This window comes from Ascaphus truei, chromosome 3 (genome assembly GCF_040206685.1).
Source record: "Ascaphus truei isolate aAscTru1 chromosome 3, aAscTru1.hap1, whole genome shotgun sequence".
Taxonomy (NCBI): Eukaryota; Metazoa; Chordata; class Amphibia; order Anura; family Ascaphidae; genus Ascaphus; species Ascaphus truei.
Window position 1 is genome coordinate 269391509 of NC_134485.1, and position 27155 is coordinate 269418663.

General features: G+C 42.7%; 1 protein-coding gene across 5 annotated transcripts in view; it reads left to right on the forward strand.

The window, feature by feature from the left end:
- The window catches only part of NALCN (sodium leak channel, non-selective), a 617081-nt gene that overhangs the window by 465329 nt on the left and 124597 nt on the right, over positions 1-27155 (forward strand). The window lies entirely within an intron of this gene.

Here is a 27155-nt window from a genome sequence, read left to right on the forward strand (position 1 = left end):
CTCAGACTTGAATTTGATCCCGCTATGGTTCAGCAATGCCAATGACATAAAGCTCCCTTCTAACTATTAATTCAAGCCCCCCTCTCTCCCCGTGTTATTTTTCAGGTTTCTTGCATTAGCAAGCATTCACTTAAGGTTGTTACCAGTCTGTACTATTGTTGGCTTATCCGCTCCAGCTTTCTGTTCCCATTGATTTTAGTCTTTAGAAGTTTACTAGTATTATGTGTATTTAATATGGGTGCATCCTTGCTTGCTAAACTCCCCATTTACCCCACTCCACCCCCATAACCCATAGCTATTTCCCCATTCCTATCTTTTCTGTCTAGTCTATTACTTCTTGCTTGTCCCTCTCCCTCCTACCAAGTTTAAAATCTCCTCCAACCTTTTTAATATCCTCCCCCTTAAAGCTTTGCCTATAGTGCCGCCGACGGCGACACGACTGGTGACGTCACCCGTTGCCGTTGCCACCGGTGAAAGTGATGTTTCGCCGGTCACCGGCATTGAGGGATTCCCGCAATTTGATTTGTTCAAGGGCCGTCACGTGATGCGATGGCCCTTGAAAAATCAAATTTTGCCGGTGTCGGGTTTTCGCGATGGCGACAGCTCTTGTCGCTGTCAGCGCACGCGGCGGCAGCAATGTATTTGTTTTCGGGCGTCGGCGCCGGCACTATAAGCGCGGCCTAAAACAGAAGATGTCTCATTGTTGAGGTGCAATCCGTCACTACTATAAAGATAGCACCTCTCAGAGAAGGAAAACCAGTGATCTAAAAACCCATACTCCCTTCTTCCTACACAACTTTCTTAGCCATGCTTTAACCTCCCTAAGCTCCAACTATCTCCCTGGGATAGTGCATGGCCCACGTAGTATTTCTTAAAATAGTACCTTGGAGGTCCTTGCTTTAAGCTTGCGACCTATTTATTTATTTATTTATTTATAAAAATGTTTTACCAGGAAGTAATACATTGAGAGTTACCTCTCGTTTTCAAGTATGTCCTGGACATAGTTATTATGACAAATAATACATGATTAAAAATACAGTTACATAAATGAACAGGGCATACATTATATACAAGACATTGCATGCACAGTTAGAGAAGATGTATATTATAGGCTTATGTAACAATTACAGACCAGATTAAAATATGAGAGAGCCTTAGTTTTGAATGAACTTAAACTGGTGGCGGCTGTGAGAGTCTCCGGTAGATTGTTCCAGTTTTGGGGTGCACGGTAAGAGAAGGAGGAGCGGCTGGATACTTTGTTGAGCCTTGGGATCATGAACAGTCTTTTGGAGTCAGATCTCAGATAAGTGCTGCATGTGGTAGGGGTGAGGAGCTTGTTCAGATAGATGGGTAGCTTTTACCTAGATCCCTGAAATAATTTTTAAAGTACCCTCCATCTTTCTTTAATTTTGTAATTGGTGCCAACGTGTACCAAGACCGTTGGGCCATCCTCAGCCCCTCCCAACAATCTGTCTACCAGATCTGAAATGTGCTGAACCCGAGAGACAACAAACTGTTCGGTTTAAGCGGTCACAGCAACAGAATGATCTCTTTATCTACTATTTACTACCACAACCTGACATGGTTTCTGAGTCCCCGGTGTGTTTATTTGTTTTTAATGTGCAATAATTCATTGGATTTTATTTGTGGCTGAATTCATCTACCTCCCTGTACTCTGCAGGGAAATACAGGTTACTTATTCAAGGCACGTGAGACCTCAAGTGAATGAAAGAAAATGGGTTTATATACTATATGCCAAAAATGTAAAAACTTATAATAAAATAGAAATGATGCTTTCAATATTTTACAATGATCACTTAAAATATATACCAGTAAAATAATATGCAATTACAGTAGGTCAGAGTACAATACAATTAAAAGTGCTTAGTTTATATGTGTAAAACTAATATAAAATATTGTTAGATAAGGGTGCATGAAGGACTACTAGCAAACAATATTGTTTTACATGATGAATAACCAATAATACAAACATATTTTAAAATGAAATACATGGTTTTAAATATATTGAACATTGTTCATTATGGATATTGGAAATGGGTATTACATTATTCTATCATATTTTAAGGAGTAGAAATGTTCTCTCTAATTCAATGGACTCATTTATAAGCTCAATTAAATGAGATTGCACAGTTTCTTGGAACATAAATAAATAGAAAATGAGAATAATTATTTTAAGTGGAAACTGGTGGAAAATACCTCTCCTTTTTTTTTTAATTTTAATTTTAAACTGTTAACTGTAAATACCTCTCCTGGTCCAAGCTCTGGCATCACCTCCGCTCCTCTCCTCACACAGCTTGGCAGCATATTCAGTCTCTCACTCACAGCTGCTAGTGCTGTAAGAAGCTGGCGGGTCCTAACAAGTAACTTTGTTACTTGAAACAAAGTAATATTTCTCACCACTTCTATAGCTTCTGCTAAGGTAATTTGTATTTGCTTTTTATTTAGTTGTAGTTTATATCACTGTCCCCCCACTTCTCTCCCCCATCTCCCCTCCACCCACCTCTCCCCCTCCACTCCCCGCCCATCCACCCACTTCTCCCCCTCACGCCTTTTCTCCCCTCACCTCTCTCTTCCCCCCTCTCCCCCTCACTTCTCTCCCCCTCATGCCTTTTCTCCCCTCACCTCTCTCTTCCCCCCTCTCCCCCTCACTTCTCTCCCCCTCACCTCTTTCTCTTCTATCCTCACCTCTCTCTTCCCCCCCTCACCTCTCTTCCCCCCCTCACCTCTCTTTTCCGCCCTCACCTCTATCTCTTCCCCCCCTCACCTATCTTCTCCCCCTCACCTCTCTTCTCCCTCACTTCTCTTCCTCTCTCCCCCTCTGTATCTTCTCCCTCCCTCTCTCTCCCCCATTTCTCTCTTCCCCCCTTTCGATCCCACTCTCTCTCTCCCCCCTCTCTCTCATCCCCCTTTCACCCTCCTCTATTTATCCCCCCCCCCTATCTCTTACCCCCCTCTCTCTCTTCCACCATCCTCTCTCTCCCCCCTCTCTCTCTCCACCATCTCTCTTCCCCCTCTCTCTTCCTCCACCCTCCCTCTTTCTCTCCCCCCTCTCTCTCCCCTCTTTCTCTCTCCTCCCTCCCCCCTTTCATCTCCCCTCCCTCTCTTCCCCCTCACCTATCTCTTCTCCCTCCCCTCACCTCTCTCTCTCTCTCTCTTCCCCACCCCCCAATCTCTCTCTCTCCCACCTCAGCTGTAGAAGATTCGATAACGAACTCTTCGAGCATTTTGAGCACTTCTCGAACAAGTTGGCATACAGTAGTTGCTATTCAGAAAGCTCTGATAACTTGCCAACTCGCTCGAGAAGTGCTTCTTCCCAATCGGTAGCACTCTCGCTCAGACAAACCGAGCAAGAGCTAAAAAAATGCTCAAACCCACATTTTTTTTAAGTTATCAAGCAATTCAGGTACCTTCGATAATCACATCGCAGCTGCAACTCGCAAACAACGTCCAACTCCATCCTCAATGGTGGTGAGATGGGATCCACGGTGTGATTTATTTTTACTGAATCGGATTGAAGCAGGGAGTCTCTGGAGCTGACACACATTAATACCAGCTCCGGAGACCCCCGGCTTCCATCCTATGTAATAAAAATACATTTACATGCAGCTTCATTACCTTAGTGGATAACCACTAAGGTAATGAAGGGGTTAAATACCAGTGCCCAGTTTATTGGGGGTAAGGAGCGGGTGAAGGTTATATTTGGCCCGTAGTGGGTGTTTAGGCCTACCGGGAGGGTTGTGGGAGGAGTTAACCCCTTTATTGCTATAGCTGTTACTACTGCTAAGGTAATGAAGGAGTTAACCCCTCCTGCTACCCACCTGGTAAGCATAAACACCCACCATGTGCCAAATACCACCTTTACCCATCCCTCTACCCCCAATAAACATTAAAACAGAGTACTAGCCAACACACCCATTGATTGCCAGTGTGGTTACCTTTTCCATATAAGAGAGATGAGACACTGCTCAAACCATAATGTCAAATAATGTGAAGTGAGCCTGGTGCACAGGGAAAATAACTATAATGAACAAAAAAGTGACAGAGGTCATGGCAGTCCCCTATTAGTTGCACTCTGTCAAAATAATAGGATACCTAGCTTATTGGAAGGAAACACATGGAGAGTAATGTGTTATGGTAAAGCTAAACCCTAAAAGTGTCACGTTGAAGACACAACAATTTAACTAATCCTAACAAATATGTGCATTCCAGAGTGTATCTGGTGGTGAGTCAATAGTATCACTCAACAATAATTATTAACAGACCTATGTACAGATCTATAACGCACAGAAAGGTTAAATGCCAGAAAGCTATAGGTATCGTCAGTAGGGACCTAGGTCCCAGATGGTAAAAGGGTAATTAGAGGATACAAAATCCACTAAAAGACTAATGTCTAAACAGTAATAAATGATCAAATAAATATTGTGTAATATAATCCAACTGAAATGACCATATATATCCACAGAGATGTCTGATAGCCAAAATGATAATAGTAACATCCACAGATAAAAAAATAAATAAAAAAACTTTAATCAACCAAATTACCGCCGAAAAACAGGTGACATAAATATAAACGATGTGTACAATGTTAAAATACCCCTGTAGGGGGAGCGGGTAGGAGAAGGGTAGCAACAATGTGTATAGGGAAAAACTTAGTATAATGATGGTATATATAATATAATATAGTAATATCCCTAAGGCGGCTACCAAATAGCTAAATAGCCCTGTTGGTAAGGTCAACAATTGGCACAGTAGGTAAAGGAGTATGTACAAGTAACTACATGTAAACAGAATGTAGCAGATGGTATACTGATAAGTCTATCATGGGGGAGCATAAATGGCCACAACCCACAGCCAGTGTCTAATGATGTGCCTAAGGAATCAGCAACATCAATGGCAAGTAAACAGATACTGACAGACAAGCTGTATACAACCGTGCTCCTAGTGTTCCTAGTGCTGCAACCGATCTGTAGTATTTCCCAGCAGGGTCTGCTCAGCTCCACATGAGATCCTGCTCTCTGACGCCCACTAGTGAAGTCACGCCCCAACGCTTCACACTTCATCAGGGGGGGAGGATTAGTTAAATTGTTGTGTCTTCAACGTGACACTTTTAGGGTTTAGCTTTACCATAACACATTACTCTCCATGTGGTTACCTATTCCCTCAATGTGAGAAAAGATAACTCCAATGGCAATGAATGAGCACCCTACTACTCACACCCTCTACCCCAACACCCCCCCCCCCCCAACACATACAGTACAGTAACTGGAAAAATCCCATCCTTATCCTCATCACCGTCCTCCTCATCCTCTGTGGGCAACAACATGAAAATAAAAAAAGGAACTACTGGCCACTAACCCTTTAATTACCTTAGCGGTTAGTAACCACTATAGTAAATAAGGAGTTAACGACCCTCCACTGCTACCGACCCGGGAGGCCTAACCACCCTCCCTGGTGAAACTATCTTAATCCCCCACCACCTCTACCTATTGATTGTCACAGTAGTAAGCCATGCCCCCAATGAATGGGCAACCTATCAAAAAGAGCCACAAAATAAAACACATTACATTTAAATAAAAATAAACATTTCACAATAAAGCCTTTGATTGTAACTGTAGTAAACCATGCCCAGAATAAGCAATCAAAAGAGGACCATGGACTTCTGCGCATTGGCTGTTGAGGAGCATGGTGCCACAGTATGACTCGGGAGGGGGAAGATGGCAATGGTAAGAAATACATTGATTGGCTATTTTTTTATTGCATATTTTTTTTAGGTTGCCCATTGACTATTAATGTGCTTATCTATGCCTCTTTCTGGGTATTGATAAGCACAGTGACTAGCAATGCATTTTTTGGTAACATTGTTGTTTGGTGATGTTTTTTGTTTTTTTAGCTTGCCCATTCATTGCCATTGTGGTAATCCATGGCCCTATTATGGTCATGGTTTACCACAGTAACAATCAATGAGTTTATTGGCAAGTGTACTGTTAAGTCAATGTTATTTTATTGTGTATTTGTTTTACAAACAAATGGACAAACGTGCTATTAGCCATTTTTGGCTACTAGTGCCTTTGCCCATTTGTATGTGTGGTTATGGGTGTAGAGGGGATGGTGGTAGTTGCCCTGGGGAGGGGTACCCCTGCACCCACCACCTCTACACCCAAGAAACCAGGTTACCAGGTTCTCGGGTTTAACCCCTTCATTGTCTTGGCTAGCCGCGAAGGTAATGAACCAGTTTTTATTTTAATAACAGAGTATTGAAGCAGGGGTTCAACTGAGCTGAACCGCATTAATTTGAGCCTCAGGGACCCCCTGCTTTCTGGGTTACAGGCACAGGTATCTCCCTGCATTGTTTAAATGTCCCATTACCGGGAGATTTACACGCACAGGAGATACCGGCACCCCATGCCGGGGACTGTAACTCAGGAAGCAGGGGGTCCCCGAGACTGAAATTAATGCGGTTCAGCTCCAGAGACCCCCTGCTACAATACTGTTATTAAAATTTTAATTAAAACAGTGTGATCACCTGTAAGAGCTGTGCAGGGAGATGCAGCTCTCTCTCTATACAGATCTTACAGACTGCGGGCAGATCGCAGCGGTAGAACTTAGAAAAAGGCTGCAATAAGGACACTGCTATTCCGAGCGGTATTGGCATTTTCCTACCTCATGGTTTGTGACTTGCGATAATTATTTCTGAATACCATGATAACACATATATGTCAGACCGTGAGGTAGGGTCATTCCAGACCGTTCGATTTGGCAGTGATTTTATCGAAGCTACTAGAATAAGCCCCGTAGAGTGAGAAGAAAAGCTCAGGGTACAAAGACCATTTTTATTTTTCTAAAAATACAATGCAAGCATACAAAATAATACTGTTTGTGCTGATTATCAACTGGACTGGCAGGCTAGAACAGGTTGTTTTTTTAAGCTGAGAATCATCCTATAATTCTCCAAGACATGTTACATTTATACAGGGGACAGAGCAGAGTTGTATTTGAAGGTCATATAACCACCACCATGCTTCATCGTTGTTTCTTAAATTTCAATATGGTTTAAAATCCTAGGCAAAATGTTCATACTGCGCCATACACATGACCCTTTTTATTTTGCGATTTTTGCTAAATTCTGACAAAAGCCTTAACATTTTGTGTTAATCTAGGTCAAATATCACATTTCAAAGTCTATTTTTATGCATTACTGAGCAATGTGAATTTCAGTGAAAATTGTGAGAAAAACATGAAAGTAAAGAGAAAATCGTGCAAAAATGTTGTGAAGCAAATTAAAATCATTCATACAACTCTACACCAGAAAGAAATAAAACCATTGAGTATGTCGTTTGAGTACCACTGAAGGAGTTATTACAGTTTTCCCAATACCTCCCAAAGTAAATACTGTTGTACAGTATTACTTTTAGCATGAACTTCCTCTGCTGAATGTGTGATAGTGCTGAGAACACTAGTGTCCAACACATTATCCAGAGACAAGTACACCTCAGAAGCTCTTAGCGAAAACACCCGAGTCGCAGTAAAGGCGGCCGCTTAGAGAGTGTCCCCAATATGCCTCACCTTTTTTCATCTGTCCACTAAGTCAGCGTGGAAAGTGTTAACTCGGATATCGTCAGCATCTCCTCACTGCATCTCTGATGCGGGGGTCTGTTTGTTGGTCAGATGATTTTACTTGACCTCAGATGCTCTAAGAAACAACACCTGAATCGCAGCAAAGGTGAACGCTTAAGGGTGCTAGCCATTTCTGCCATTTGCTGATGTTACAGCTGCTTTGTTCTTGGTCTACGATAAAATATTTCAGATGTATAAAGAAGCCTTTCCATCTTCACACATTACCTGCCCTCAAAGCTCTACTTCCACATAATCCCACTTACTTCTTCCCCAATGCTAACTCCTTCAATTAACATCCGAAGCACGCCAACCTTTTCAACCCCTAATGTTTCCACTTACTCTTCCTTATAGAATAGAAACTCCTTGATGCAGGTCAATCCTTACCTACTGTAACAGTGTATATCAATGTTTGATATTGTATTGTTTTCATCCTCCAAACATTTTGTACTGCGCTAAGGAATATGTTGGCACGTTATAAATGATAACAATAGCAGCTGTTAGCAATGAATGATATTGGGAATGATTGGCATTATCTCTATTGTATAGAATATGATAAATGTATCCAAGTCTAAATAAACTTGTGTGCTTATGACTAGAGCAAAGAGATGTTCCATATTAGAAAAAAAACATATCTTCCTGAAAATGTGGAGCATAGCTGGGGATTCTTATAAACCCATGAAATGGCAACGAAGCATTTAATCACATTCACAACCGTAATGATAATGAGCTTATCAGTTAAGCTGTATAGGCCTACAACAGACTTACCAGCTGTGAGACCTTTGGTGAACCAATAATTCTTATTTATTATTTTCATTTTTAGGGATGTTTGCATATTTTTGTATATCTGTTAATACATTGTGTGTCTCCAATATTAATATGGTTCACAAACGCTAGAGTGAATTATATTAGTTAATAATTTGTTTTCAACTCACCTTATAATTTATTCTTAAAATAAATTTGAATGCGGAGAAAAAAGGGCATGCAGTGAAACGTTAAGATAAAGTGCATTAATTAGAAGCTGACTAATATGACAGTAATGTTCTGTTATAAATTGCATTGAACAAAATATCAGAAGAATTATTCTCTGTGCAACCTTTATTAATCTAATTCAGAGAAGTATGACTGCTTCATTAATCTTTCATATTGTTTTCCAAGTTTGTTTTTGTACATTGGGGTTAATTCTTACTTTTAACAACAGTAGTTTGTTCAACAAAATATTTATTTATAGAACCAAATGCAAATTAAAAAAATGAGTTTACCACAATTAACTGGAAAATTATAAAAAACCTGCAACGCTACTGATGCTATACATTTACTGATATAAATACATACAGTATGTTGCCGTTTAATTAGCATTCTTTAATGATTATGTGTTAGTTTGATGAAAATCATGTTAGTACATTCTAATTGTTAATCAAAAACTACAGATGTTTTTTCCATAGTAATACCTTGTGTGTATGTGGGACTGGTTGCCAAGAAGCCCAATTAAAACAAAACTTTGACACATTTTATTTTTCAGGAAGCACATAGATAGAAAAGAAAAGGAAGGGAATTTTAAGAGGATGCTAAAACATAAAAAGGAGGGAAATCACAGGATCTCCCTAAGTCCCTATTCAATGCACTCAAAAACGGTCAGGAAGGTAGAAGTTAAATACTCCAAGACACAATGGTCTCCATGGCTAGTGACACTACACTAAGTAAACGTTTACAGTGGCGGCCACCTTTATCCTCGTGCGGCCGTATCGGTGCAACTCTGAAAACCGCGGGCAGATGCAGTATTTGATGCGGTTTGTTCCGGTATTTTAGCCGCGGCAACCTTTATCCTAGTGCATTGTATTAGCGCTGTCTCGGCATGAACGCGGGCAAGTATGTGGCATTCGGAAAAAATACCCAAACAAAATCGGAGATGTTGGAGAATAAAAGGGGGCGTGACAGTACTTAGTGTGTAGTGTCACTAGCCATGGAGACCATTGTGTCTTGGAGTATTTAACTCCTACCTTCCTGACCGTTTTTGAGTGCATTGAATAGGCACTTAGGGAGATCCTTTGATTTCCCTCCTTTTTATGTGTTAGCAGTATCATTTTTCCCTTTTTGCACCAACTGTATATATAGTTAGGTCCGGAAATAATTGGACACTGATACAAGTTTTGTTATTTCGGCTGTGTACCAAAATAAATTCAAGTTACAGTTAAATAATGAATATGGGCTTAAAGTGCAGTCTATCAACTTTAATGTGAGGGTATTCACATCCAAATTGGAGGAAGGGTTTAGGAATTACATCTCTTTAATATGTAGCCCCCTCTTTTTCAAGGGACCAAAAGTAATTGGACAATTGACTCAAAAAGCTGTTTCATGGACAGGTGTGGGCTATTACTTCGTTATTTCAGCATCATTTAAGCAGGTAAAAGGTCTGGAGTTGATTCCAGGTGTGGCATTCGCATTTGGAAGCTGTTGCTGTGAACCCACAACTTGCGGTCAAAGGAGCTCTCAATGCAAGTGAAACAGGGCATCCTTAGGCTGCAAAAAAAAGAAAATCCATCAGAGAGATAGCAGGAACATTAGGAGTGGCCAAATCAACAGTTTGGTACATTCTGAGAAAAAAAGAACGCACTGGTGAGCTCTGCAACACAAAAAGGCCTGGACGGCCACGAAAGACAACAGTGGTGGATGATTGTAGGATCTTTTCCATTTTAAAGAAAAACCCCTTTACAACATCCCGTCAAGTGAAGAACACTCTCCAGGAGGTAGGCTTATCATTATCCAAGTTTACCATAAAGAGAAGACTTCACGAGAGCAAATACAGAGGGTTCACCACAAGGTGCAAACCATTCATAAACCTCAAGAATAGAAAGGCCAGATTAGACTTTGCCAAACAATATCTAAAAAAGCCAGCCCAGTTTTGGAGCAGCATTCTTTGGACAGATGAAACTAAGATCAACCTGTACCAGATTGATGGGTAGAAAAAAGTATGGAGAAGGCTTGGAATGGCTCATGATCCGAAGCTTTCCACATCATCTGTAAAACACAGTGGAGGCAGTGTGATGGCATGGGCATGCATGGCTTCCAATGGCACTGGGTCACTAGTATTTATTGATGATGTGACAGAAGACAGAAGCAGCCGGATGAATTCTGAAGTGTATAGGGATATATTGTCTGCTCAGATTCAGCCAAATTCAGCGAAGTTGATTGGACGGCGCTTCACTTTACAGATGGACAATGACCCAATACATACTGCGAAAGCAACCCAGGAGATTTTTAAGGCAAATAAGTGGAATATTCTGCAATGGCCAAGTCAATCACCTGATCTCAACCTGATCGAGCATGCATTTCACTTGCTGATGACAAAACTTAAGGCAGAAAGACCCACGAACAAACAACTGAAGACAGCTGCAGTAAAGGTCTGGCAAAGCATCACAAAGGAGGAAACTCAATGTTTAGTGATGTCCATGCGTTCCAGACTTCAAGCAGTCAATGCCTGCAAAAAATTCTCGACAAAGTATTAAAAATGAAAAATGTATTTATGATTGTGTTAATTTGTCCAATTACATTTGAGCTCCTTAAATAAGGGGACTGTGTATGAAAATGGTTGCAATTCCTAAACGTTTCATACGGTATTTTTGTTCAACCCCTTGAATTCAAGCTGAAAGTCTGCACTTCTATTGCATCTTGGTTGTTTCATTTCAAATCCATTGTAGTGGCGTACAGAGCCAAAATTATGAAAATTGTGTCAGTGTCCAATTATTTCCGGACCTAACTTTATTTATTATGCGATAAGTAGGTGAGCGGTTAAGCCTTATATTGTGAATTTTAAGAGCATATGGAAATCAAAAAGAAAAGGTGACGTTAGCCCATGTTGAATAGCAAGGTTACAAATATTGCTAAACTTGGGTTTTCCTTTTTTAGTTGTACATTTCCCAAAATATTGTCTTAACCCATAAAAAAAATGATAAATAAGGACACATTATTGATTACCTTTCATGTACAGTCTATGGGATCCAATTGCCACTTCAACAGTCCCATGCTGTCACATACTGTAATAATATCTATAACATCAGCTTGGACTATTGAGAATATGGGCAGTGTGCTAAACAAGATAGTCCTTTTTGCAGAAGTTATACACTAGGGAAAATTTGGTGCATACTTTAAAAAAATAATGAACTTTTTTGGAAGCATTCGGTACCTGTCTTGTTGCTAAAACCTTTTCATTCTTATTTAATTTGGTAAACAAACATGCGGTACATATTGTAATTATAAAACATTACAGTATATCCTTTAAATGAAAAATGTATTCTTGCTTTGGCCTGTTATAAATCACATTTACAAAAAAAGTTAAAATGCAAAAAATTAAACTTACATTTGATTCAGTGTTAAGACAAATATGATAATGTATTAATCCTTCCAAATGAAGGAATGACATAGCAGTTTTTATTAAATTAAAATAATTGCTATAAAGTATGGCTTCATTTGCATCATCTTGTTGATTACAATATTTTTATGTTTGGATAGAATGGTTAAAAAAGTTCCCACATAGTCTATGGGTGCTGTGACTACTCAAACCAGCTTTATTAGCAGGATTGCAATTCTACCTACTGTATGGCAGGGTATATTAATATAAAAAATAATAATAAAAGAATCAAAACAAATCTTCTCCTTCTAAAAACCTGCAGTAGCTGTCACATTGAATCTCCAAGATGTAAAATGGCTGTGTATATAAATGAGTTTATCAGGCTCTAATAATGCAATTATTATTTTTAAATACGGTCTACCATGTATGCAATTTCTACAAGGTAAACATATAGACATTTTTAATTATACATTATAGGAAATTAGATATAGAATTAGGGATACGAGCATTAAGCACAAGTAAAAGTGGACGTGTTTCCCCAAATATCTTAGTCTAACGGAATCATGGGAGATGTATAGAAACAGTAAAAAAAAATATGAGTAGGTTGCAGGGACAACGCAATGAGATGAGGGTAGTCTGGATGGGCTTCTTTATTCAGCCAGCAAAAACATGGAACAAAAATAACAGAGCTTTTCTTCAGCTTATATAAAGTAATTCAATATAAGTACTGAGCAGGGCTTTGCCCCTTTTGTTCAAAGTCCAGAGAAGCAATTCAGCATAAGCAAAAATGTCACAGAAAAACAGACCTTAAATCAAGCTGTTTTCCCTCCAGAGTTCCAGTGTATCTCCATGGTTCAGATAGACCCAGGCATCAGTGAGAAGCCTGGGTTTTTAAAGCCTCTTAACGAGGCAGCTGGCCAATTAACCCAGCCTTTTTACAGCTGAGATTAACCAGGTCACTGCTGGACTCCAGACCTACACATATGTCTGCCAGGCATAGGGCTGGTGTCTTAAATTCACCCCGTCACATTCCTCCCCTGTTAGTGTGTGGCTGGGGCCATGCACGGCTGAAACCCAACAATCCACCCCTTTTGGAGCCTGTACTGAATCTCAAACGAGAAGGGTTGGAGGGCAATATACTGTACCACTTGGGACTTGGTTGTCTCGAGTGGATGGGTCATAGCTTACCCGCTGGTCTGTTCTCCCTCTTTGGGCATCAGCTGGCGCTGGTGGAGTCTGGGCCGTCGAGCCCAGGACACTCTCCTGGTGTTACGCTTGTGCTCCTACACACAAGCCGAGAGAAGGGAAGGGACCCGATAGTGAGGTGGGGAAGCCGCAGGAGACACGATATAGGAGTAGATGCCGCGCAGCTGGGGATCGGCGCATGTAGTCACGTGAGCGCGCCGCGCGCAGGAGAATGCGCGATGCTTCCTGAGGTGCGGAGCCAAGCTCAGACACGACTAACCCAGCTGCCTTAAATGCATAGTGCCAGAAACAGCAGAGTGCAGCAAAACTAAATACAAAGTAAGGGTTCTTAGTTTAATTATTTGGCCAAAGAACTATTAGCTTGCTACCACGTCAAGGTAAACCCTAATCAGCAGGTCCTACATTACCTGCACGGTAAACTAACCTCAGAAGTAGAATGAGTGACTGCCCCAGTCTTCCGGAATCCAAAGAAGATGAGTATAGGTCCCAGAGGAAGTTCAGGCAGGAACAGCATACAGTACTGGGGTAGTACTTTGCAGGAACCTGGGCAGGTAGCCACTGACTGCTTTTAAAAGGCAGCGGCAGCTGTTAGCAATGAGAAAGTCAGAGATAGGCTTACTTCGTGTCAGGAGGAAGAGGGAAGGATTTGCCAGGAAGCAAGATGGCGTTGTTAGCTTCAGAACACTTAAAGAGACAGAGAATCTTGACTCACAGCTAGAGGGCGGCGAACACCACACAGAGAGACATACTCTCAGCTAGAGGGCGTTGCACGCCATACAGAGAGACATTCGAGAACCAAAGTACAGCTTCACCACAGGAGTTCGGAACAGGCCTCTGCGTGGAAAGTAGCAGCAAAACTCAGGAAACATAGGGACACATGCCTCTGCATGGAGAGTAGCAGCAGGCCTCAGGATACTCAGTCTTGATTCGCAGCTAGAGGGCGGCGCACGCCATCACGTGTACACGCCGCGTGTGAGAAAGGGTGCACGACGCGACCGGGGGCGGGCCGGGCTCCGTGATACGAGTAAAGGAACTGCGGGTGCGTGAATGCTCTATAAGGAGAGCTGGAACTGAGATGTGGCAGGAAAGGAGGGAACACACCGCAGGGGGCGTGCTCCTCGATTCCTTACACCTGGTCCTCGGCTCCAAGGAAGTTTTCAACCAGCTTGACAGCCAAAATTAGGGGATAATCTGCATGGCATTTTACCCAGGAGCGTGCGGGAGGGGTTATCACCTGTAGGAATTGCTCCAAAACTAATTGTTCGAGAATCGCCTCCTTACTGCACTACTCAGGCTGTATCCACTGAGTACACAAGTCCAGTAAGTGATGAGCTAGGACCCCGGGTCTCAGCTTAGAGGTGTATTTCACGTTCTGGAACTGCTGCCGGTAGGCCTCTGGGGTCAGAGTTACTGTGGGGGACCTTCCCTTTTTATCTATTTTGCATATGGTCAATAAATAACTTTTTACTCCAGTGCAGTCCAGCCTCAATAATTGCCGAGCAGTGCCCGCTGTTTCTTCTCTCTCGCCAGTGAGAAGTTTCCCTTCTCTGTGGTCAGGCCTAAGTTATCCAGAACTGCGGATTTTACCTGTTTATAGTCCATGGCCTGATCCACAGGTAGGTCCTGATATGAGGCCTCGGCTACTCCTATGAGGAGTGGGGCTAAAGCGGTTGCCCAGCAATCTATAGACCAGCCCTGGGCCGCAGCAACCCTTTCAAAGGTTAACAGAAAAGCCTCTGGGTCCTCGGCCGGACTCATTTTCCTCAGGAGAACCGGGGGTTTGTTCGGAAGTTCGGAACCACCAGACACAGGGGACCAAGCCAGTAGTTTGGCCATACATTCATCCTGTGCTGCCTGCTGCTGGGATAGGAGTTGGGCTTGCTGCTGCAGTAGTAGTTGGTTTTGCCTGGCTTGTTTTTCATCTCGCTCTGCCTGCTGTTTGGCCTGTTCGCTGTTTTGCCTGGCCTGTTCGCACAAAAACTCTTTTAAGAAATGTTCCATTTTTTATTTAATTTTTTTTGTGGTTCTTCGGATGCAGGGGCTGCTCAGTATCCAACTTCTAACACCATATGTTGCAGGGACAACGCAACAAGACGAGAGTAGTCTAGATAAGTTTCTTTATTCAGTCAGCAAAATCATGGAACAAAAATAACAGAGGTTTTCTTCAGCTTATATAAGTAATGCAATATAAGTCCTGAGCAGGGCTTGCCCCCTTTTGTTCAAAGTCCAGAGAAGCAATTCAGCATAAGCAAAAATGTCAAAGATAAACAGAGCTTAAATCTAGGTGTTCCAGTGTATCTCCATTGTTCAGACAGACCCAGGCATAAGTGAGAAGCGTGGGTTTTTAAAGCCCCTTAACAAGGCAGCTGGGACCTGGCCAATTAACCCAGCCTTTTTCCAACTGAGATTAACCAGGTCACTGCTGAACTGCAGACCTACACATAGGTCTGCCAGGCATAGGGATGGTGTCTTGCACCTACCCTGTCACAGAGTGCAATAGGCATCTCAGTGCATGACACAAATTGGGTACATTTTTTGAGAGGGAGGTTATTGGTATTTGTACAGTATGCTACGGAAATGCTTCTTACCAAATTTTAGCGTGAAAGAATCCCTTTGTGTGCCACTAAAGAGACACCCAAGCTAATTAGTAGTATGCATACAATTATAGTATAAATTGCAACTTAAATCTCATGATTAGTCAGGTAGTACATATAATTATTGAGGTGGATATATAGTCGTATAGCCATTTCGTGTCCTATCACTGATTGATTGATAGGTAATGAGTTATACTTCAACTGGGAGATAATCAGTATAACCTGTTTCCTTCTGTATAGTATCTGAATAGTAACCCAGATTTGTAAGTAGGGACTCAGAATTGTAACCTCTTACCACTAAACTGTTGAAGAGTAAACGGTTTAATTGGGTTTGTACTAAAAGTAGCACTTCAATAAGTATACGAAGTGGATACAGTCATACTTAACATCAATGTACAGTATATGTTGACACTAGCAACAGTGTTTGTAACACTGATAGATAACTTGTAACAGTGGCTGAGAATAAATCAACTGCAGTTAGTACAACCACAAAATTGGTTAGAGGGCTGTTGCTGCCCATGACTGCAGTCTGCAAAGCACTCCAACCCAAAATGCGCCCACGCCTCTCCGATGAGTCGATGTCCCTAAGGAGGTGACGTAAGATGTACCCAACGTATGTTTCACCTGCGCGGCTTCCTCTAGGGCTATTTCTCTTTGTTACACAGTGAAACATTTTTTATCCCCGGGCAGTGTTCAAAACACTTGTAAATGTTTGAGTCATTGAGTCTTTGGGGTTAAGCTCTAAAGTGTGTTGGTAATAATCAGGCACTCACACACGGAAACTCCTATTCAAGTCAATGGAAGTTTCTGTACGTTTGTACACGATGGGCACTAATGCCCTTTATATCTTAACCCTTAAGTCATTTAATGGTGAAAATTAACACGGCTGGTTTCCAATAGGATGATATTTATTCACGTTCCACAATACTGAATTACTGGGTTAAAAAAAAATATGATGCCCATTACTAAATTAAATAAATATTCTACATCAAAATTAACAGATGTGTTACGTGTTTGCTCAAGTTTCGTAGACAAAAAGTTAGCTAATATTTCGTTAAAATTCACACATATCACTATCATATAGGGATGACCTACAGTACAGATTCATTGTTCCCGGAGCTTTGCTAGTGTACATCCAAAAGAAAACCATGCAGCACTGAAATGTTAGTGCTGTGGCTTTTAGTGTCCTTGAAGGGACTGTGCTGCTGCTGCTGCTGCTGCTGCTGCTGCTGCATGCATTACCACTCCCGGGTATAGCTGCTCCACCTGTACTGTACATTACTTGGTAATTCACTGTTGGATAATAAAGAGCTTGCAAAATGCACAAGTATTTCCAATTATTTGTCACATTTATTGATCAAATATTTGTTTTTAATATATTTCGTTTCAGGCCACATTTCTTCTAGGACAAAACAAAGTGAAGATTTTTAAAGGAAAATTACCTCAAGTATAGTTTACACCAGAAACAGAACAGTACCTCAAGTACTTAAAGATACTGTATAATATGTATACCTCGAATATGTTCATATGAATATACCTCAGAATAAACTGTAAGTGATATATAAATGGGAAGCCTTTTGCTGAGATAAAGTAGTATTATCCCAAAATATAATTATTTCAGTACTATTTGAAACTTAGGTTGTTGGATTCAGTGAATATATAAGCAAACTACCACCCTGCACTTTGCTAAGGTACCTAGAAAAACCTTTTAGGAATTAAAAGTACATATAAAATTCAAAAAGATACTTTTACGCTTAAGCATCAGAAGTGGAGGTCAAATAGTGTCTAGAGATTTACAGTAAGTAGAGAGAATTGAAAGACTAAAGTAGTCCTCAACTGCCCTTACATTCTTTGAAACTATGGAGGATATTCTAGTAGTTCTGAGTTGAGCATATCACGCAAATTTGCAGATATTCTGTAAGCCCTTCTTGCATATCGAGGACCTTGCGGAAAAGTTTTTTTAGAAGTGGTCTCATTTTGGCTCAGCAAATCCGGGCAGAATGACTAAAAGGGCTAGCTGGAATTCTAGTAGCTCTGTTAACTCCATAAAGCGAAACCACTTCAAGTAACTTGCATTTACGTTCGCGCCACCTCAAGGGAGGAAAGGGAGGAAGGGAGAGAAAAAGAGAAAGGGGAGAGAGGGAAGAAAAATATAGCTAAAGCTCAAAGTATGCTATGACAGTAGAGCTTTCCAGCAACTGGTTTAGTTTGATGTTAGAGCCACTGCCCTGATTAGCAGAGGTGGTGGTTTCCGATCCTGTTGGTTATGACACCAATAGCAGTGGGGTGTGAATCATTTAAATATACTTTGCATATACCATTAGCATATCTCACACGTACCTCAGGTGTGCTCCTTTTTGAGCACAGGTGTCTTTCCATATGTTATTTGTTATTGTTTTTTAAAACAAAGTACAATCCGTGCGGATTGGATGTTTAATTTTGCGGTTAGTCAATTTCTATAGACGCGGTTTAAACTATGCGATTTGTTATACAGAATATGGCTAGTTGTCGAATTTTATTCCGTGACTTATGACCATGTCAAAGCGTTTAACAAGGACAAACTCGCAGCTACTCGAATATCCTGCTATGTACCAATTCGATGTTCCCAGCTGGTATAGAGTGACACTCTCTCAGCAGTGTCTCTCTGTAAGGCAGTATAATAGATGAAAAGGCACATCAAGGTACATCTTCTTAGAAATGTCAATTTGCCTAGAGGTTTGATGCATGGAAGATCAAGACCTGAAGAAATACACAATGGTTGTTTTGCTCAATAATTACAGTTTCATAATAGGATTTCCTCTATGCCAACAGCAAATAAGTACTCCTGTTTCAACTTTCCATTCTTGCTTCATCATCTCTGTACTGCTATAATATGTTCATTTCAGAATCTTCATGGTTTGTCTGTTTCACTTGGAAAGTAAGATGTACTGTACCATGTAGAGCTCTGCTTAGTAAATGTAATTTTAATATCATAGTGCTGATTGTTGTCATTTGAAAACATGGTAATCTGGAAGAGATGTGCTTGAGAGAAACTGGATCTCCCTGCACAGCTTATACAGGCGATCGCTCTGTGTTTATTTACATTTTATTTACATAGAATTGAATCATTGGGGCTCTGGAGCTTGTTTCAGGTCCGGGAACCCCTTGCTTCCAGAGATACAGGCCTCCGTATCGGGTGCTGGTATCTCCGGCAAGTTTAAATATCCTGCGTCACGGCCCATGTGACGCAGTAGAATTAAACTTGCAGGAGATACCTGCACCCCATATTGGTGCCTGTACCTTGGGAAGCATTGGTCCCCAGACCTGAAATTAATGCGCTTCTGGTCCAGAGACTTCCTGCTTAAATACTATGTAATTAAAATAAAAATGGAGATTCATTACCTTAGTGGCTAACCTCTAAGGTAATGAAAGAGTTAAACAGCTGTTTGTTGTTGGTAGAGGGGTGGGTGAAGGTTATAGTTGCCTAAGGGTGAGTATTTAGGCCTAGCAGGAGGGATTAATCCCTCCCTTACCTTAGCAGTTACAACCGGTATGGCAAGGGCATCGGTAAACACAGTGATAATCAATGGGTTTCTTAGCTAGTGTTTTTTTTGTAATGTATTCTAATGGGTATTTTATTGAATTGTGAATATTTTATTTGCTTACTAGGGCATTTTCCCATTTGTGTGTGTAGTGATGGGGGTAGAGGGGGTGGGGGATGTGGGTAGTTTCCCCAGGGTGGGTCCTTAGTCCTCCTGTGAGTAGGGGGGGTGTTACCCGATAAGGTAATTAAGGGGTTACTGGCCAATACTTTCTGTAGTTTTTTAACATGGATGTTGGTGCCATGGAAGAGGAGAAGGGGACTGGGGACAGCCTTCATACTGGCAGGGGTAAGTACAACTTGTATTTACCATAGGGTGGCTGGCTATTGATTTATTTTGAATGGGCAAAAGCGCTATTAGCCATATATGGCTAATAGTGCTTTTGCCCATTACTGTGTGTGGTGTTGGTGGTAGAGGGGTGGGTGAAGGGGGTAGTTGCCCCGGGAAGGGGCTGGCAAAAAATGCAACTTTTGAGCTACCGCAAGGCTTTTGAGAGCCAGGGTGCTAACGCTTGTTAAATAGTAATTTCCAAGTGATTTTGACATGTTATTGAAGCTTTCTGAATAGCTACATATGCAAAATCGCTTGGAAAATGTACTTAACCAGCTTTACGTCACTTCTCGAAGCTGCCTGAATATGCCTCATAGTGTGTTGTTGTTTTTTTAGGTTAGAGGTGAGGATAAATAGCTCAAATGAAAGCGCATATGGGGTCTGATCATTATGCTAAAATATACTCAAAAGTTAAACATGGAAAACATCAATTCTAGTCAAAATTTAATTAAGAATACTATATCCTTTGTGAATTAAATTATGTAGTTTTATCACCTACACAGGAAAGAGTCCAGAGCGTGAAAGTAATTAGAATGTAAACTAACTTCCCTGTTGACCATCAATTAAATTCAAGTTTGGAAGAAAAATATTTTTTAGAAAACAAATTAATGTATAATTGTGCAGAGACGAGGGACATTTTGAACACTATGTGATTTTACCATTATATTTTATTAAGGAAGACTGGAATATATTGTACAATGAGTACAGCCTACATTTTTGTGTTTACTTCGACAATTGTTTACTCCGAAGCAGACATTTGGTTCATTTTCTAGCAAAAGTCCCCATTGGCGTTGCAGGGTATTTTCATCAGAAAATGGTCCAAATGTCAGTTTCGGACAACAGTAGTAATGTTACTATTTTTGGTGCCACAGACCAACATGCTGAAATCCACAGCCTGTCTGCGGCACCAAAAACAGTAAGGTTTGCAGCCCATGAGTTTTAACGCTGTGGGGATCCATGCTTCTGAATGAGACCCCCGCAGCGTTAACCCTTCACTTGATGGGCTGCTTGATCAGCTGAGGAGAGAAATTGATACTAACCTTGTTGATGATCGGCCCAGCTGTATCCGTGTGCAGTCCCCAGCAGCTCTGAAGGTAAAAAATAGCCTCCAGTCTGTCCAACCCCCTGGATGATGTAGATGCCTAAATATGCATCTCTGCATCATGAGGGTGATACTATAGGGCCATATTCGGTCATCAAGGGGGCTGGTCAGGATATTTAAACTGTCCAATCCCTTTATGATGTTGATGACTGAATATGGTCTTATTGTATTCCCCCTCATGACTTAGATACCCATATTCAGTCATCTACGTTATCAAGGGTCTGGACAGACACAGAGACTGCTTCTTACCTCCTGAGCTGCTCTGGGACATGGCACTGCTTCTGTACTGTAGAAGTAGGTCATGGACCTCTGCACAGCTCCTCCACTCTGTATGGCGTGGGATGGTTAACGCTGCAAGGGTCCCATTCAGAAGCACTGTCTCCTGCAGCGTTAATCCTCCCGGGCCATAATCATTCCCCGCAGGCCTGTCCCTGGCACCGCAGATTTTTGCTTGTTTGTCCATGGTGTTGGGGACAGTTCGTCTGGCTACATCTGTATATACATACATATATGTATTATATATTATATATTATAACCTATTCTAACATTCAATATCTGCATTATTTTGGATATCTATGTGTTTGTTTTAGGGTCTAGGGCCACAGTGGAATTTGGATGCATGGTCATGTAAATGTTGCAACGGTTTTGCCCCCGCTCATAACACAGAATATCACATTATAACACAGAATATGTCAGATATTCAATAGGATTAAATGACAGTGATATAATAAAATATCACAGGATATCCCTCAATAACACGCTGTGTACACTTACACACTATAGTATGTAAACATGAGTGATGACATATCCCAAGTGATCAATCTCCATACTGTTGTTAGCGATCAGTCGAAACCAACCAGAGGATATCGTTTTCAAGTCCGATAATGTCCATCAGTGTCGATACAAGCTTGTTTTACAGAGGGAAGAAATGGGAAGTGTTTTTCTTATAGACACAGCAGCTTACTATAGACATTTAAATAATAACAAAATAAAAGCATAACAATTATACTATTTATAAAAAAGTCCCAAATAATGGGACTGACAGAGACTGTACCCCTGGAAGCCTCTCCATAGTGACTGTGCTAAAGCCGGTTCCTCAGGTATTTTTTTGGGGACTTTACTCAACCTGCTCCTCACCCATGTCTATTCTGCTATATTTCCCCCTGTCCATCCCCTGTAAAGTCTCTTTGGCTCCTTTCTGGACATACTGTATAATCCCATCATACCAAAATGGCTCTTGTACTGTGATACAAATATGAATTACCCATTTTTTGCATGCATGCTCACCTCAATGAACATATTTAAACTCTAAAGTGGGAAGTACCACTCAATGTGCAAACTCCTGCCAAGCATAAAGTGAGTGTGCTGGAGCTGATGAACCCACAAACATGTACTGTGTTCCCTACTCATGCTTGCCTGCTTCCCCATTTTAAGTAGAGATGGCCGGATTTGTCTGAATCTGTTCCGTGGATTATCTCTGGATTTCTTGGTCCAATCCGGTCTGCAAAATGAAATCCCCCGTTGGATTGCTTCATCTTAAATCCACCGGGATTTTTCAAAATCCGTCGTTGGATCTCGGCGGCGCGGATTTTAAAGAATTTGTCAACGAATTAAATTTAAATCCAAATCCGCAGAACGTTTTTACATTGATACTGTATGTGTATATTCCTCCTCCTATAATTATTCCGTTGCGTATACGGTACATATACCGATGTAGCCAGGGTGATGTTAACCTCTGTCACGTTATCGTGGGATATGTTGTGATATTCTGCGTTATCAGCGCACATTGAATCATATGGAAACGCTGTGATATTCAGCATTATAATGCAATATTCTACATCATCAGTAAGATAAAACTGGCTACAACCGCACATGCCTATGCCATATACTGCAGATCCAGTAATATCCACCTGTTAAGTTAAATCCAATGATACTGTGCATTGATCTATTAGAGAAATGCAAAGATCCTTTTAAGATACAGAGACAGCAGGCATACTGGAGCATGTTCATTGCTAGTGCTACTAACAGGAAAAAACTATTGTTTCCCAATCTCTGTACTATGTAAAACGATATATAACATAGGTTAAAGCAAGCATACATACAGTTTATTTATCTTTACCTTGTATGTGCTCCTTTTGAGCTGAGCTGTTTTTGCGTTTGTAGTTGTGGGGGCAGTATTTCTAAATCTCCTGATATTTACAGTAGGGTTGACAGGTGTCCGGTTTTGAACTGAACAGCCCAGTATTTTGCCCCTGCGTCCAGTATAAAATTAAAGGTAATTTAATAAAAAGGTAACCCTCTCTCCGAATTCAGGGTTGATGCGGGGGGGGGGGGGCTGGCGGCCGGTCAGAGCAGTTGCCGCCATGCCCGGCTCTCCCTCACAGGCTTCTCTCTCCCTGTCTGTCCCATGCCGAGGTGTCTGAGGCAGACGCACGCCAGGTCCTCTGATGTCGACGCCGGAAGTCAGCTGGGCTTCCGGTGCGCGCCGGCATGAGAGGGAGGCCCGGCGGGCATCAGCCTCAGACACCTCAGCGTGGGACAGACACGGAGAGAGAATCCTGCAGCGGGGGAGAGCCGGGCATGGTGGCAACTACTCGGACCAGCCGCCGCCCCCCTCCCCCGCATCCACTGTCCACCCCTCTGCATCCCCTGTCGTCGTCGTCCCCCCTGCATCCATATGTATTCAGGGTGTGGGGTATATTTTATGTATTGGGGGGGCATGGGGGTATTTTTGAAGTGAAACTTCCTTAGTGGCACCTCATTCGTGATGGGGCAAAAAAGAATTGTGGAGACAGAAATGAAACGGATGTGACGTCAGTGCTGGCAGTTGAGGCCGGGCTGTGTTCTGGCTCAGCCCGACCCCAACACTGACATCACACCCGCTCCACAAATCAGATGCGGCGGCGGCGGCGATAGCCGCCGGCGCCGCTCCTAATCACCCCCCACACCCCACCCAGCCCCACACCCCCCACACACCATGACATATGCGGCGGCGATAGCCGCCGCTCCTAACGGCCGCTGACATGCTGCGCAGCCTCTCTCCTCCCTACCTCCGCTTTCCTGCGTCCCGCTGACTCAGCGCCGCCGGGGTCGAGGAGAGGAGCCCAGGGATCATGGAGGGTATCCGCCGCCGCAGCTCATAACGAGCTCTGCTCCCCCCACCCGCTGACATGCGGCGGCGGCAGCCCTCAAAATTTAATTGCCGCCACTCCTGCTGACCTCCCTCGGCCGAGGCATGGAACGGGGGGGGGGGGGGGGGTAGAGTGAGCTGCGTTCACCACAGCACCAAGCCAGCTCCCGCTGACGATGACACGCTGCCCCCCTTCCCCGCCGACACTGCCTCTGCCCACGCAGCACTTCCGGAGGGGGGGGGGCCTTTATTAGGTATCTGCCCGGTGCCCGGTGCGGCCGCGTCTCGCCGGGGGGTGGGGGGGGGGGGGCGAGGAGAGACTCAGGCAGAGCCGCCGCGGGTCCGCAGCTCTGCCTGTCTGTGAGGGGAGTAGGAGTCTCAGGCAGAGCCGCCGCGGGTCCGCAGCTCTGCCTGTCTGTGAGGGGGGGGGGGGGGGAGGAGAGTCTCAGGCAGAGCCGGCGCGGGTCCGCAGCTCTGCCTGTCTGTGAGGGGGGGGGGGAGGGAGGAGAGTCTCAGGCAGAGCCGCCGCTGGTCCGCAGCTCTGCCTGTCTGTGAGGGGGGGGGGGGAGGGAGGAGAGTCTCAGGCAGAGCCGCCGCGAGTCCGCAGCTCTGCCTGTCTGTGAGGGGGGGGGGGGAGGAGTCAGGAGAGAGGGGGCAGGACACAGAAAGAGAGACACACATACAGTGACAGACACACACACATACATATATACACACACTGACTGACACACATACACACACACACACACACTGACTGACACACATACACACACACTGACTGACACACATGCACACACACTGACACACATGCACACACACTGACACATACACACACACTGACTGACATACACACACTGACTGTGAATAGGTTAGGGGGATGTGTGAGGTGCAGGGGGGCTGCGCATACGTCACACGGTCACACGCACGCACATGGTCACGCACACACACGCACATGGTCACGCACACACACACAGTCACACGCACACACACACAGTCACACGCACAGTCAGTCGCGCGCACAGTCAGTCGCGTGCACACGCACTGTCACGTGCACTGTCACGCGTACACGCACTGTCACGCGCACAGTCACACACAGTCACACAGTAACACGCAGTCACACGCACAGTCGCACAGTCACACGCACAGTCGCACAGTCACACGCACAGTCGCACAGTCACACGCACAGTCACACAGTCACACGCACACACACAGTCACACGCACACACACACAGTCACGCACACACACACAGTCACGCACACACGAGGAATTCACGCTTAGTGCAAATACAAGGGATGTGTACGCATGTTCTAAGTCAAATTTATTTGCGTTTTGTCAATGAAATTGTATTTTGATTTTTAATTAAAACATCACCAATACAAATACAATTTCTGTGACAAAAGTCAAAGAAGTTTCACTTACTATGCGCGTGCACAGCACACACAGCTTTTTTTTTTTATATGTATTTGGGGGTGTGTGGGGGTATTTTCTATATGTATTCGGGGGGGGGTATTTTCTATATGTATTCGGGGGCATCGGGGTTGCATTTTTTACCATTGTGTCCAGTATTTTTGGACAAGCCACCTAGCAACCCTCTTAATCAGCTATATGGTATGGTCCTGGTATTGATATGAAAACTGTAGTTAGTTATTTGAATGGGAGGGATAAAACCTATGAGCATTTACTTAAACCTAATGGCAAAAGAAATACTAGTTCTTTCAGTAGCACGAAAGTTGTGAGACCTATTTTATTTCATGGAATCAGTCTTAACTGTTTCTAAAACAATGTTGTATTTTAGGGTGTTACGGTAGGTACTCAAACAAATATTATAGTAGTGAATGTGGACTTTAAAAGAGACCCAGCAGAAAGTTTTACAAGAAGGAGAGTGGCTGGGACTGTTCGAGACGGGAGCGAGGTTATTCTTGCGTAGCATTTTGAACAGAGTAGAAACAAGATGTGAAGCAGGAAGGCCAGTAAGGAGAAGGTTATAGTATTCCAAACGGGAGAAAATTAGAATATGCATTAATATTTTAGTAGGAAAGCAGAGAAAAAGGTAACTTTTTAGCAATGTTACAAAGAAGCAATATTTAGTGACAGCATTAAGGTAGCAGCTACGGCTGAGCTAGTTGGAGCCATCATAATGGCAGTTTAAATGTCCCGTGTCACTCGGGCCAATAGGAAGCCGTGATGTCATCCCTTGTGGCTTCCCATTGGCTGGTGTGATTGGGATATTTAAGCCTGCAAGCTGCTACCGGCACCCACTAAAGAGGTAAGTATCTTGTGGAGCAGGTGGTCTCCAGAGCTGAAATGAACGCGGTTCAACTTCGGTGACCCCCTGCTTCCGACCTAGGGGGAAAAAACTTTTTTTTCAAGCACATACTGCATGCTCTTTAGTCACATTAACACTAATAGGGTATCTTCAAAGGACAATAACATAATGCTAAGCTACATTATCTCTCATAAAGAGCATAGCATTATGAAATTAGCGGTTAGTGCTAATGACAAGCACATTAAATGCAAATCTCCACAAAAGTCAGTTAAGGTTTACACAGGGATATAAAGCAGCAGCAGTCCAAGTTGACATTTTTTTTAAAATTTGATTCCCCCCCACTACTCCCTTCCCCCTTTAATATGTGCATCAATATAATCCACACAATGATAAGTAATTAGCTAGGTTGCTGATCGATCCGTTCTCCTGTGATCGATCGGCGAAGATTCAGCTCAGGCGGTTCACTGCACTGGGGTTCGGCAGTCAGTGCAGCAGAAGAGGACCAAAGATGCAAAGTTCTGTCTGGAAGATCATGTGACCAGGCAGTCACTAGATACAATTGAGCTCAAACAGCTAGAGAGAGGGCAGGGTTCAAAAAGGGGTGTGCCAGAGCATGTTTCAGAAGAGGACAGGGTTGTGACTTATAATACATAAAAAAATTACATCAAGGGTGTTTAAAAAAAATAATATTAATCCTATAAGTATTTTCTCATACGACAGAACTGATTTATTAAAAAAAAAAAACACACATGTAGGGTATTGCTTGGTCTGCAGCTTTAATGGTACATTATTTATTTATATCTAAATTTGGCATTATTGCTCTGTACCCTGCAAGTGTTTTATTTCTCCTCTATGGCTGCCATGACTTTTGCCCTAGTTTTTGTCACTGTGGAAAGTACCTAGTCATAATTTCAGCCCGTTGCCTTAGCAACCATTTCTCTGGCTCTTCGTATAGTGGTATAATC